General features: G+C 34.9%; 1 protein-coding gene across 4 annotated transcripts in view; it reads right to left on the bottom strand.

Annotated features, from left to right (window-relative positions):
* LOC128189706 (arginine-glutamic acid dipeptide repeats protein-like) overlaps positions 1 to 10,000 on the bottom strand; it is a 67,478-nt gene that overhangs the window by 38,665 nt on the left and 18,813 nt on the right. The window contains exon 1 of one of the 4 annotated variants that reach the window (XM_052861427.1): positions 4,370 to 4,772. The exons of the other annotated variants lie outside the window; for them this stretch is intronic. The gene's annotated coding sequence lies outside the window, so the exon portion shown is untranslated. Of the gene's footprint in view, positions 1 to 4,369; positions 4,773 to 10,000 lie in introns of those variants that run through there. 4 annotated transcript variants of the gene reach the window in all.

Below are 10,000 nucleotides of genomic sequence, written 5' to 3'. Positions count from 1 at the left end.
TTATAGACAGCGATCGATAAGAATAAAGATGTTTCGATTAAGTGAATATATGAGACACAGACCAACGGATAAAAATACGGAACAGGTGAACAGGTAACAACTTGTCAATACACATGACACTTGTGGTTTTCATTACAATAGCTGATCACTCGCAAGTCTATTACATGGACGGAATAATCAGTAAAATCAGCCCACAATCCAGAGTAAAAAAGAGGTTTATACGAGAGACCTGAAATATCAAAGCCATATTAACTGTGGGTCTGCGGGGATCGTTTAATCATAGTCGTCTTGCACTAACTGATTTCTAAACACGAAGGTTTTAATACTCTAATGGAAAGCTTGGTAAATATTTGATTTCTCGCCACATGGTGGCTTTTGTTCGACTTGGCATTAAAACATAAATGACTGAAGAAAATAATATTTAAACAGCTATAACGACTATTGTCCCATTGGGCTTTCACGTTCTGAAATTGTCATTCTAAGTTGGATTATGTCAACAAAGGTCTATGCATTTGAAAAAAATGATTTGCAACTTCAGTTTCACAAGTAAGATCAAAGAATGAACACCATTTTTTAAACTCCTCATGAAGATTTTCATTAATTCATAATACATTCATTTTATTTCTTCTCTGGATATATTCAAGGCAAAAGAGGCCTTAGAGAAACCAATTTAAACATTTTTATATTTGCCTTGTGTGCAGATTGTGTATTATTGATGGCTTGCTAGCTTAGGGACTGGAGAGGAAAAACTAATCTTTGATGAACTACATGCAAAAAAGACAGAAGCATATCACAGTGAATATATCTCTTGGGAGTGACTATGTTGCATAACAGAGCACACACTCTTCATTGAGACAATGTAAACATTCTCAGTCATGTTAATCTCAAGAAATTCTACTCAGTAATTTGACAGACAGAATCTCACAAAATATTTATTAGACATCACTATGGAATCTCGAGTCAGTATTACATGTCCCCGTTCCAACACCTACAAAATCAATGGACATTTTCCATCAGAACATTACCATTGTCCTTTATCTTTATTATTATTGTTAAAAGAGACAGCAATAGGAATATCTAATTAAGAAACTTTTATCAGAAAACTCTGGCATTTACTCTTTGGAAATGAATGTAACAACAGTGGATCACTGAATATCCATTCCATTCTTAAAGGCAAATTTAATACGAGTTTACCAAAAGTCTTAACTTTATTTGAAAATGCATAATTCCTGTTTCTGGAAACTCAGTGTGCAGTTGTAAATGATATCACAGAGAATGAAAATTCTTTCCTGAGCAATGAATACTTCCAAGATTTAATAGTACATGTATTTCTTTTTCATTCACTTCTAAGTATAGATGAAGGTATCACAATTTTTGTGGGTTGCCTTGACAGATGGGATTGCATGACGATTAGTCTAATATTGTAAAATTGTATTGGAATGAGTTTTTAATGTTTTGAAATTGAAATAAGAAATAAATTCTGAAATCTTGAATTGATTTTGATATACTTGTAGGTGCAGGTTTCCTTGTACTTATCTTAATTTTTACACTGTGACATTGGAAATTTTACATCTTTATTTGGCTCTTATTTTACAATTCTTTTCATACAAGGTGTGTGTGGTATTTCTTTATGAATTATTTTTTTTTTTATTTAACGGTATAATATTTCTTTAAGTTGGGGGGGGGGGGCTGAGCTTTCCTTTCAAAGTGTAGACTGTTTGATGAAGATATACTGTCAGTAAGTATATAAAATATATAATAGGCCAGCAGATCCACCAGTCACCGTGTAGGGTCAGATTGACAGTTATGTCCCTGTAATGAATATTAATCTGTCCCAGCATGCATCATTACAGCCAAATAATCATAGCCTACACAGATGAGCTGAAGGATCTGCTGACCATGTCCACGGCAACTGTCACCTTTGGACTATCAAACACTTAATGGCTATCTATCAGGCAGCATTTAAAGACTGGACCAGAACACAGGGCAATAAAAACCACCACAGCTAGCAACCATTGGGGGAAGGTGGAGGGCTATATACAGGTTGGCCTGTTCATTTGTGTGCAGATTAAAGAAAAATAGTACATGATTAGTGGATCCCCCACATATACATATGGAACAGTCAAGTTTGATAATAAAAAGAGAACTAAGCGAAAAAGTATGTCAGTCAAGTAAATCTATTGTGGTCAATTTATCAGACACCAATGTCCTAAGGATATCAACTAAATAGGTTACACTATTAATATACATGCAGTATTTATACCAGTCCATATACATAACTGGTCATTTACCATACAAAAACTTCAGCAGCCAGACATCTATAGCCTCAAACTAAACCAGGGCTTTCTTATGTGGTCACAACATGTGCAAGATCAATATAATTCTGGGCAAGGCTTGTCAACCAAACTTTTGAACATAATATATCACCTATGTTGCTTGATAAAACCTGATGTCAGGTAACAGGTGCTCTCACACAGAGCTTCTGAATAGTGCAAAGGTCACAGAGGGTCAACACAGGTCATTTGTCACTTGGTAATGTACCTTTCAAAGCCAACCTCAAACTCATATGCGACTCTCATATGTCAGTAATTTAATGCAGCTTTAATCTATTACACAACAATCTTCCTGAAACATCTTTTTGTTAATTCTTTAATCAGTATAAATTTCACTTCAATGAAGAGGGAAATTTTTTATTTCTACATCATTAAGAGTTCCAGCAACATAATACCTGCCATAGGGCTACATAATTATATTCTGCAAGGTAATGCAACTTGCATGCTTTGAAGTCGAATTGATTTTGTAAAGTGACAATCCACGTGTGGAACAAGGCAGAATCCATGTCAGCGCTGGAGGAATTCTGGGATTAAGCGAGTAATTCGCTACAGATCCTGAGTTTGTGTGCGCTATTTGACATGCCTCTATCACCTAGTGTGTTACAGCTTAATGCCTGACTCAAGAAATAACAAAGCTGATACACTCTCAGCTCTCATTTACAAACTAAACTTTTCAGCTTTCTAATTATTGCTCTGTGCAAAAAAGGACCGAAAAACCTTTGATGAAAGCTTTTTTACTTACAATCAATATCCTCCTTATCACTTACATTAATGCACACCGATCTGCCTATGAACAGGAGCAAAAACTGTCTGGAATCAAAACACCCTTTAAAGGTTAATAAATTCTTCTACTTCAATCTAGAGCAGGATTTAAAACCCCAACAATGCATAGGTACAACAACAATTGAGATAACAAACTCAATTCACCAGAAACCCAGGAAAAAAAAAGAATCAATTATGAAGTCATGCTCTTGCCCTAATACCCAAGGAAACAGCTTCAATGTCAATTTAACATCAATAAGAGATTGTTAATTTATAATCTAGAGCTGATTCCCTTTTTCCTCTCTGACACAGTGAGCCATTATATAAAAAAGTTCCATGACAGCTCCATCACAATGGAGAAGGGAAAAAAATCAATTCAGTCATCATATTGAGCTTTCTCTAAACATGGCAATTTCCATCTCATCAATATTTTCTTCTAAGAGACAGACAGCCTACTCCAGAGCTAGAGATCATTGGACCAACACTGGTATGAATTAACAAAACACTGCTAACAGTTCCTGCCAGTGCCCAACAAGCTTGTAATTAAACACATTTTTCTTTGATCAATCTTCTATTTCCCCTCCTCTTTCTGATTTCCCAATCATTCATTTACACCCAGCAAACAGATCAATAAACATGCACCTCATTATAAAAAAAAAAATAGGCAGATTAATTTTTTTCCCTTTCCAAAAATCATCTCATTTACAATAATAGCATCATCTGATAGGAAATACAGAACAAGCATAACATTTCACAACATTTACTGCCAAATTCTATTCCTCATATAAGCAATTACAAACAAAAGCATTTTTTCTTCCCTTGGTGAAAAAACCCTAAGTATTCTTGTTTTTAAAGCTGTGGCTTTTATATCTTTATCTCAAATCTCCAAGCATTCTCAACATGGTACACTTCAACATTTAATAACATTCATCCTGTTACGACTGCCAGATCATCACAGCATGGCTTCACCCTAAAAATTTCCCCATTAAACCCCTGCTCCTTTTTTCCTCTCTGTGTTTCAGCTTTTTTCCTGCAGGTGCACAAATTATCAGTCTATGCATAGGATTTATCAGGAGAAACCTGCGATTTGTTTTTACTGTTTACAATGACTTTTTGATTTATCCCCTTGTTTCTCACATCTCTGCTCTGACACAGCATACATAGACACAGAGACCACATGCTTACACAAATTGACAAAGAAACCACGACTTTTAAAGATATTTATCACAATGAACATAAAATGATTATTTTCACCAGTTAAGCAGACCACTTACCCCTCTCTTCAGCTCTGGGGTCTGATCAATTTAATCACTGGTGGATCTTTAGAAAAGGTATAACTGCTGCAACGTCCTTCACACAGAACATGAAATATATCAATATACGGCAGTCCCTGAGCTCCGAATGAGGAACAGGCCCTATAATTCACACTGCGATTAAAGACCCGAGACAAAGTGTCAGTACACAGCACATATAACAAGTTTATCTTGGAGCATTAGCCGATAGCACGGTCTCACCGCCCAGTGTAGATATCTACATAGTCAAAACACTGCCAGCAGTTAGAGAACCCCAAAAATTACTTCTGCTGAAAGAATGCAACTTCTGAAAAAACCAGCTTCTCAGCAGCCACAGGCAATTTCAATATCACTTTTAACAGTTTTCTGTGTTTACCAGAGGATGTGGGTTCTCTGTTCTCTCTTGGGAGGAAACACAAATTTCTGAGCCATGCTCAATATCAGTAATAAATTCATTTATTGACTCTGATGCTTTGTATTACCTGAGCCTGCCTAGGAAGGCGGCAGCTGACTGCCCATCAATAACCTTGTGATAATACTGTGTCTGATTGCCTCCTTATCTACCGCCGCTAGTTACTGCATGTTTCACATTATTCCTAAGTACTCAGCTATCTTCCGACATACTAAGGACAAAACCAATTTCCTTTATTTTCATTGACATATTAATAAAATTCAACCACTTAATCCAATTCATACCAGATAGTTAGATTTTAATACTTTTACTACTCTCATTAAAAGTACATACCTATACATGTATTATCATAATATTTCTCTTAATTACGTGAAAAAAAACCCCAAAAAACAAGAAAAGGTTTTGCATGGAAAATGTCACTCAATTATAATTTAGCATTTCAACACATGAACTTGAGTTCAACTGTGTTAAGTCAAAACTTCTCCATTTTGATCTTGAAAATGCACACTGTACTTTTGTAATTAATGTATAAACTATAAACATGTATTTAAATGTTATTTAATTTCAGATTATATCTGGATAATCTAATTTGATAAACTGTTAATAAAACGCCAATGTACCCAACACTTGTATACAACAATGATTATTGATAAAACCTCATACAATGATCCCACATGGTTCATCAATATTGGATTCTTAGATAAAATCATACATGCCTATTTTGATTCCCCTTGTATATCTGACCTTGTCAAAATGCATACTACTGTGTGATATGCACTACAGTGTGTGAACTAGCTAGGTTAATCACTACTCTATGCACATGGGCAATATCACTACAAATACTGACGTCCAACTGAACACGTCTTTGACTGACAAACTAAAAACTGAGATAATCCACAAAAATACATCAAATGCTACATTTAAGTTGAACTTAAATTAGTCCAAAACAAAGCAAAAAGATACACAAGGTGAATTTTATTCTTCGTTCGGTATCTTGTATGTCTCGTTTTAGCTACAACAGTCCACAGAAAAATTGTTTGGGACACTACCAACTAGGTAAATATACTGTCATTATACCGGTAGGTCTATTTGTTGTAAATTTCATCAAGGGGTTTTTAATTGTATTAGATCTACCACTGTGAAATCACACAATGTTGGTGCGGACAGTAAGAGCACAGACTGAAGACTTTGGAGGTACTATTGTGACTGTAATTGATGACTTCCAAATTCCTCTGGTGTGGTAGCCACACCTTCTGCTACAATGGACCCCAGGGTCTAAGCTTATACAGACTGGTCAATATTCAAACTTCAGAAGCAAACACCAACGCCATCTACAAATTCTCTGAAACCTTAATGAACACACAAACTTAACACTTTCATTCAAAAACCCATTAACAATGAATTAACTCTAGATGCCGCCTAAAATTCACAGAGATGAGTAAGGTCTGTGTTTCTAATGTATCTTTGAATTTTCTCCTGTTTTGCGTTTTTCTCTCGTTATTGCCCATTTATGCCTGGTCTACAGACAATAGCACTTGCTTCAATAACATTGGGCTAGATCAATCTAGTTAAGGACAGTGCTTGTATCAAGTTCTGCCAGCTAATTTTGGTATCATTGTACACAAGTACTCTGGCTTTCTTCCTTATTGGTAAGTGATGCATCAATAAGCTTTTTCCTCAACTTATGACACAAACAGATACCAAGTTTAGTCATTTCCTGCAAATTCAAACAGCAGTTAGAGATTCCCATAAATATATTTGTACTTCCAATTAAACTGAAACCTTTCAAACTTTTATTTTATTTACTTGCAAGAGAAAACCCACAAGAAACCTTCATAAACTTATAGTATATCCAAAAGATTACCCATACAGATCCCTTTATCAAACAGAGAAAGAGAGAGTTAATCATCTTAGATATAGGTTTTTTTTGTAATATGTATCTTGTCAGGAACTAGACATATCTTCCTATACAAGAATCAGTGTTAATGTTCTGATGATAACACTTCAGAATCTTACATGCTCAAGAACTTGATGCTGTGTTACCTCAATATAATATAAATCTAACATTAGATAATGAAGGTATCACAGCTTAGCATTTATCAATATTGTCTGAGCTTCTAAAAAAATCAGTGTGTCACCATATTTCAATCTTCAACTGTTATTTAGTCTAATTCCAGTAAGACCAATACATGATCATCTTACATTGGACAGACACAATATTCAGTCAACTCAATACTCTGTACTGTAACCACAAGTTATGCTTATAAAAAATGCTACAGTATCATCACAGTAGTACTCCCCAAAACCAGAACTTAGCTACATAAAGACAATACATCGATCTCACAAATGTCTACATTAGTTATTAAATTTTAGCAACCTAGGGATTATCTTTCACTAGTAATAGAATAACTGTCCACCACCCAATGATCAAAGGTATCCAGAATATGATAATTAGGCCCCAATAGAACTATTGAGAAAGATCTAGCAGGGATTAGCTGCTGTCAGCCATAATCTTGCGATAACCATGAGATAGGACAAGCAGCATATTTAACATCAATAACGGCACACAGTCACAGGAAGACTGCGGAGCTGCAGGGATCAGAGCTGAATATGAAAAATGTTATTATTTCATCTCTCTACAAACCCCATCAAGTACTGGTATATGGTAATATGGAGTGTCATTTCCATATTGACTTTAGAACTCCAGGCTAGTTCACAAATGAGACTGTTTTCCTGTTAATGGTTTAATATTTCATTTTGCAGCTCAGCATATCGGTGTTCAGAATAGTGATGGAAATAAAAAAAAAATTCTTTCTCATTTGATCTCACTACATTATTGGCTAATTGGATTTCATATGCAATATGTGTCCAACTTTCATTCTGCACTTTTCAAGTAATATGTATGCTCAAGCAAGTTACAATTGCCGGTAATGAATAATCAATGAAAAAAAGGTTACTCATAAAAGGAACAAAATCTGATGAGCATGGCATTTATAGATAAAAGAGCTTAGATTGCAATGTTCATTGACAAAGAAAATTGAGTACCATTGTATTCAGTTAATCTCTCTCTCTCTCTCTCTCTCTCTCTCTCTCTCTCTCTCTCTCTCTCTCTCTCTCTCTGTAACTGCTTTCATTAGCTTTTAGATAATATCAAGTACCACTGATAAAGTGAAACAGACAGCCAACTTCAATACCACTGAAATATATACCCACCATCTTGTTTTTTTGTATCACATGACCTCTTGCATGATATATGGGTATCAGTGCAATACACAATGGATTATCTGGCTACACAATGCCCTATCATAACCTCTCTCAGCTGGAGGGGCTGATAAGTGCTGACAAATCCGTATCTCCCTCTAATACTTATCTTCTTTATTATTAGCACCTTGTCTAATAAAGCATTTTGCTTTTCAGTTTCAGAATGAAACCATTTTTGTTACATCAGTGAGACAGTGGTGCAGCACTCCCAGTTGGCACTAACACTACACACTAGCTAAAAGCTGGAGAGGTTGTAATTTACCCCCATGGTGTATTATAGAGCTGTATTGTCCCTCAGTGACTACCTGGTACCCCAGAGATTCTCCATTTGTGTGGAGAATCTGACAACATACCAAATACAGTAACCATATTTGTGACAAATTATCACAACACAAACATTAAACTCATTGATTAGATTTTAGCCATCATGTTAAACATGCATTAATCTCAGCGAATTGCTCTTTCTCAATACGCTATTCAAAACATGTCCGAACTGATTGAATTAGAGTTCTCCGAGAACAACAGAGATTACATTAGATACACACATTCTGTTCCTGGGAGCTGAATGCATTCCCAGTAGAGGATGATTAACTTGTGTGGAAATGCAATAACCCCATGCTTTAATTGATGCATCAATACATGTTTGTTCACTCTGTCTAAAACCTAAATAGAAAAGTATTTTTTGTTTGCAGATTCCATACAAAGTCTCCAGGGAATTACTATAAGAGGCAAAAAAAAACAGTAGATGGGGTTTTCCTCTAAATGTTTAAAAGAAGGCAGCCATTTTTTGTAAATTTTGGGATTAACTGTTTGAAACTCAAACGACAAAAAAACCCAAGTTATTCAAGATCCATGCTATAAATATGGTGTTACTTAATATACATGTAGAATCAATAGACAAAACCTCAAACTGAATTTTTACAAAAATAATACTACAGATATCTGTGCAATATATATCCACCATACAGACAAGCTGTGCAGGTGGCTAGCATTTCAGTTGGGTGTATATACAACTTGATATCTTTTGTACACATCCAATGTGAAGTACACTGTTTGGTGAATCAATAAAATTAACCAAACACTGCTGATTTCTTGCCTCCATACAGACATTCCACAAATATTCTGACTGTATTTCACTCTGCCTGCCTATTTTGTCAAGAGTAAATTGTTGGTCTGACAAGTTTATAATAGCAATTATATCAAATTCGAGTCATGTTTCCCATTTCTTGTGTCTTTAAACATTGCTAGATGTACAAATAATTGTGAAATCAGGTGACTACAGACTTTTAACATCAGCTAAGATTTAAATGTCTGTAACATTGTAAATACATTGTAATTTTTTTTTTGTCAACATATCTTTTCTTGCTGCATACTTATCTGTTTCCAAAGAAAGGAATATTGCATTTTAGTTCATAAAGCATTGATACAATGATAAGGCTGAAAAATTGGTATATTTCTGAGCTATTATTTTTAATAAAAATTTTTAAATGCATTATGATAATGAATCTGGAACTTCCTCATACAAATAGAATTAAACAGAATCAAATTTGATCATTATATATTGACAGCTAACAAAATTCTAATCAATTTCTAATTGCCAAGGGACATAACAAGAGCTAGAATCTCATCAAGCGCAACACAACATGGATTTATAAAGATGAAAACAGCCTTCCAACTTGGAGAAACTTCTATGTTTTCACAGGATTGTGTTTGTGTTGCCAATTCTATCAGATTGTAAGACGTCAAACTGAACAGAAGAACCTCTGGATGTACACCAGCACTGATCAATTATCACACTGCTCTGTAACACTGCTTGGGGCTCAGTAAAGCCGCTTTAATATCAGATCACAGAATTATTGGATTCAATAACCAAAATTTCACGACATCCATACAATCATTTAAGAGCTACTTCATATGTCATTGATTTGCGTTTTCTATGA

Source organism: Crassostrea angulata, chromosome 6 (assembly GCF_025612915.1).
Source record: "Crassostrea angulata isolate pt1a10 chromosome 6, ASM2561291v2, whole genome shotgun sequence".
In the NCBI taxonomy this organism is placed as follows: Eukaryota; Metazoa; Mollusca; class Bivalvia; order Ostreida; family Ostreidae; genus Magallana; species Magallana angulata.
Note: the sequence above shows the minus strand (reverse complement) of the source record. Positions and strands in the feature narration are given on the sequence as shown.